Source organism: Schistocerca americana, unplaced genomic scaffold (assembly GCF_021461395.2).
Source record: "Schistocerca americana isolate TAMUIC-IGC-003095 unplaced genomic scaffold, iqSchAmer2.1 HiC_scaffold_47, whole genome shotgun sequence".
In the NCBI taxonomy this organism is placed as follows: Eukaryota; Metazoa; Arthropoda; class Insecta; order Orthoptera; family Acrididae; genus Schistocerca; species Schistocerca americana.
In genome coordinates, this window is record NW_025726203.1 from 35001 (window position 1) to 40000 (window position 5000).

The following is a 5000-nucleotide window of genomic DNA, read 5'->3' on the forward strand; positions in this document are numbered from 1 at the left end:
TATCGTACCGTAACCTAACCTATATCGTACCGTAACCTAACCTATGTCGTACCGTAACCTAACCTATGTCGTACCGTAACCTAACCTATGTCGTACCGTAACCTAACCTATGTCGTACCGTAACCTAACCTATGTCGTACCGTAACCTAACCTATGTCGTACCGTAACCTAACCTATGTCGTACCGTAACCTAACCTATGTCGTACCGTAACCTAACCTATGTCGTACCGTAACCTAACCTATGTCGTACCGTAACCTAACCTATGTCGTACCGTAACCTAACCTATGTCGTACCGTAACCTAACCTATGTCGTACCGTAACCTAACCTATGTCGTACCGTAACCTAACCTATGTCGTACCGTAACCTAACCTATGTCGTACCGTAACCTAACCTATGTCGTACCGTAACCTAACCTATGTCGTACCGTAACCTAACCTATGTCGTACCGTAACCTAACCTATGTCGTACCGTAACCTAACCTATGTCGTACCGTAACCTAACCTATGTCGTACCGTAACCTAACCTATGTCGTACCGTAACCTAACCTATGTCGTACCGTAACCTAACCTATGTCGTACCGTAACCTAACCTATGTCGTACCGTAACCTAACCTATGTCGTACCGTAACCTAACCTATGTCGTACCGTAACCTAACCTATGTCGTACCTTAACCTAACCTATGTCGTACCTTAACCTAACCTATGTCGTACCTTAACCTAACCTATGTCGTACCTTAACCTAACCTATGTCGTACCTTAACCTAACCTGTATTGCGCCTTAACCTAACCTGTATTGCGCCTTAACCTAACCTGTATTGCGCCTTAACCTAACCTGTATTGCGCCTTAACCTAACCTGTATTGCGCCTTAACCTAACCTGTATTGCGCCTTAACCTAACCTGTATTGCGCCTTAACCTAACCTGTATTGCGCCTTAACCTAACCTGTATTGCGCCTTAACCTAACCTGTATTGCGCCTTAACCTAACCTGTATTGCGCCTTAACCTAACCTGTATTGCGCCTTAACCTAACCTGTATTGCGCCTTAACCTAACCTGTATTGCGCCTTAACCTAACCTGTATTGCGCCTTAACCTAACCTGTATTGCGCCTTAACCTAACCTGTATTGCGCCTTAACCTAACCTGTATTGCGCCTTAACCTAACCTGTATTGCGCCTTAACCTAACCTGTATTGCGCCTTAACCTAACCTGTATTGCGCCTTAACCTAACCTGTATTGCGCCTTAACCTAACCTGTATTGCGCCTTAACCTAACCTGTATTGCGCCTTAACCTAACCTGTATTGCGCCTTAACCTAACCTGTATTGCGCCTTAACCTAACCTGTATTGCGCCTTAACCTAACCTGTATTGCGCCTTAACCTAACCTGTATGGCGCCTTAACCTAACCTGTATGGCGCCTTAACGTAACCTGTATTGCGCCTTAACGTAACCTATATTGCGCCTTAACGTAACCTATATTGCGCCTTAACCTAACCTATATTGCGCCTTAACGTAACCTATATTGCGCCTTAACGTAACCTATATTGCGCCTTAACCTAACCTATATTGCGCCTTAACCTAACCTATATTGCGCCTTAACCTAACCTATATTGCGCCTTAACCTAACCTATATTGCGCCTTAACCTAACCTATATTGCGCCTTAACGTAACCTATATTGCGCCTTAACCTAACCTATATTGCGCCTTAACCTAACCTATATTGCGCCTTAACCTAACCTATATTGCGCCTTAACGTAACCTATATTGCGCCTTAACGTAACCTATATTGCGCCTTAACGTAACCTATATTGCGCCTTAACCTAACCTATATTGCGCCTTAACCTAACCTATATTGCGCCTTAACCTAACCTATATTGCGCCTTAACCTAACCTATATTGCGCCTTAACGTAACCTATATTGCGCCTTAACGTAACCTATATTGCGCCTTAACGTAACCTATATTGCGCCTTAACGTAACCTATATTGCGCCTTAACGTAACCTATATTGCGCCTTAACGTAACCTATATTGCGCCTTAACGTAACCTATATTGCGCCTTAACGTAACCTATATTGCGCCTTAACCTAACCTATATTGCGCCTTAACGTAACCTATATTGCGCCTTAATGTAACCTATATTGCGCCTTAATGTAACCTATATTGCGCCTTAATGTAACCTATATTGCGCCTTAATGTAACCTACGTTGCGCCTTAACGTAACCTACGTTGCGCCTTAGCGTAACCTACGTTGCGCCTTAACGTAACCTACGTTGCGCCTTAACGTAACCTACGTTGCGCCTTAACGTAACCTACGTTGCGCCGTAACGTAACCTACGTTGCGCCGTAACGCAACCCACGTTGCGCCGTAACGTAACCCACGTTGCGCCGTAACGTAACACACGTTGGGCCTTAACCCAACACACGTTGGGCCTTAACCCAACACACGTTGGGCCTTAACCCAACACACGTTGGGCCTTAACCCAACACACGTTGGGCCTTAACCCAACACACGTTGGGCCTTAACCCAACACACGTTGGGCCTTAACCCAACACACGTTGGGCCTTAACCCAACACACGTTGGGCCTTAACCCAACACACGTTGGGCCTTAACCCAACACACGTTGGGCCTTAACCCAACACACGTTGGGCCTTAACCCAACACACGTTGGGCCTTAACCCAACACACGTTGGGCCTTAACCCAACACACGTTGGGCCTTAACCTGCTCTGTAATTGTCATACGACGCGTTAAATTAGTGTAGTGTTGCCTAACTGCAACCCCCGCAATATAGTTTGCTACTCGCACTGCCCGGTCCCCAGTGTATCGCTTCATGTTAAACACCTTGCAGCTATACACTGTAATGTGGATGGCAGCAGGACGTACATGCTCAATGCCCTTTGCAGTTGTTCATTGGCATTTGCAGTTGTTCATTGGCATTTGCATGGCGAAGCACTTAGCCTACGCTGTGGTACGGCCTGTGTCAACTGTCCGCTGATGTTGTACGTCCAAATCACACACTGTACTGCACATTGGTCCTCATGTACTGAATGATACATCGTGGTACATGTGACCGTACAACGACTGCGCCAACAACGGCGAACCATGCGGTCCAAATGTTGTGCACTCAGCTACGTGTCGTCTCCCTATAAGAGCTGGATTGCAGTGTGGTATGCCCTGGATGGCGATCAGCATGAGCCGTCTGTTGATGTAGTGGCGCGTGTTGTCAGACGTAGTCGTCTCTTCTCACACACCGTGATAGCATGGTGCACTGCGTTCCACATCTGCGACATGCGACAGAGGCCGGTTGACAGTCGTTCGCGCAATGGACATCGCATACGTACGGGGGCCACCTTCCACGTGTTCGCGAAGCGTGCACATGTTGTTGCGTGTATGTGGGCAGACATAGTGTGTCGTGACACCTGACACAGGCATGCAACAATCGTTGAATTTGCAAATGGCGATGGACGCCTACGTTTGCTGGTGACGTTACGCAAATGAACAACTGGTAAACCGTTGTGGTGCGGTTGTTCTCGCTAGAGGTGAATCAGTGATGGCGACGATCGGTTGAGCTACCAACCGGTTGTTCCAGCGATACCCACCATGCCCACGAACGTGAATGGCATCTGGGTGTGAAGCGATACGCGGCGGTGGCTGGGTGGGACCGTCCCCGGCCGGTGAGGGGGGGCCTCCCGGCGTGCTGGCCGCGCGGTGCGTGGGCGCACGCGCTACAGCCGGCTGGTGGGGGCGGCCAGTGGCAGGCGCGCCGGCCGACGGAGGCGGCAGGCGGCGCAGCTGCGCGCCGGCGCACCCTGCACGCGGCGCCGTGCGGCCAAAGTAGGTCCTCGCGGGCCCGGTGCGAAGCGCGGTGGACATCTGCAGTGTGCTGGTCCGATTGAGGACTGTGTGCGCTGAGGATGCGCCGCCGCCCGGCGCTCGGCGCCGCGACGCCGTCTGCTGCTCGGTCGCCTCTGCGGTTCTCGCAGGTGGTTTGTATCGCAGCTGTGCGGACGTGTTGGCGCGTGCGCTGTGCTGGGAGAGTTCGCTTCGGCACCCAAGTGGGGCTTTTGTCCTTCTGTGGCGCTGGCGTTGGAGCTGCCGGTCACCGTAGGTGGCGCGTGTTGTCTCCCGCCGGCAATGCCACGACAGCACGCTCCCGGGCCTCTGTCGGCAGCGGCAAGCTCAGTTGGGAGCACGGGTGGTCGCACCTAAAGCGTCTACTCGCCAAACTCCGGGCGATTGCGCCTCTCTCGAACCCGACCAAGTACTTAGGACGGCGCTGCGCGCCGCCGGGACCTGAGAGGGTTTCGAGGTGTATGGTGCAGGGGAGCTCAGCCTCCTCCTGTTTGCAGAATAATTGAGCGGACGCTTGCGTGTTCGCGCGGGCCCCCGGGACACACTCCCGGGCGGCCGGCTGCTCAGCTCTAGTTGACGCAGCTCCCTGGTTGATCCTGCCAGTAGTCATATGCTTGTCTCAAAGATTAAGCCATGCATGTCTCAGTACAAGCCGCATTAAGGTGAAACCGCGAATGGCTCATTAAATCAGTTATGGTTCCTTAGATCGTACCCACGTTACTTGGATAACTGTGGTAATTCTAGAGCTAATACATGCAAACAGAGTCCCGACCAGAGATGGAAGGGACGCTTTTATTAGATCAAAACCAATCGGTCGGCTCGTCCGGTCCGTTTGCCTTGGTGACTCTGAATAACTTTGGGCTGATCGCACGGTCCTCGTACCGGCGACGCATCTTTCAAATGTCTGCCTTATCAACTGTCGATGGTAGGTTCTGCGCCTACCATGGTTGTAACGGGTAACGGGGAATCAGGGTTCGATTCCGGAGAGGGAGCCTGAGAAACGGCTACCACATCCAAGGAAGGCAGCAGGCGCGCAAATTACCCACTCCCGGCACGGGGAGGTAGTGACGAAAAATAACGATACGGGACTCATCCGAGGCCCCGTAATCGGAATGAGTACACTTTAAATCCTTTAACGAGTATCTATTG

The 5000-nt window shown here is 51.1% G+C and overlaps 1 non-coding gene across 1 annotated transcript in view; it reads left to right on the forward strand.

Annotated features, from left to right (window-relative positions):
* The first annotated feature begins 4434 nt into the window (after window positions 1–4434).
* LOC124584012 overlaps window positions 4435–5000 on the forward strand; it is a 1910-nt gene continuing 1344 nt past the window's right edge. Inside the window, exon 1 of the ribosomal RNA XR_006974433.1 lies at window positions 4435–5000. This exon is cut by the window's right edge and continues 1344 nt beyond it. This is a non-coding gene — a ribosomal RNA (small subunit ribosomal RNA).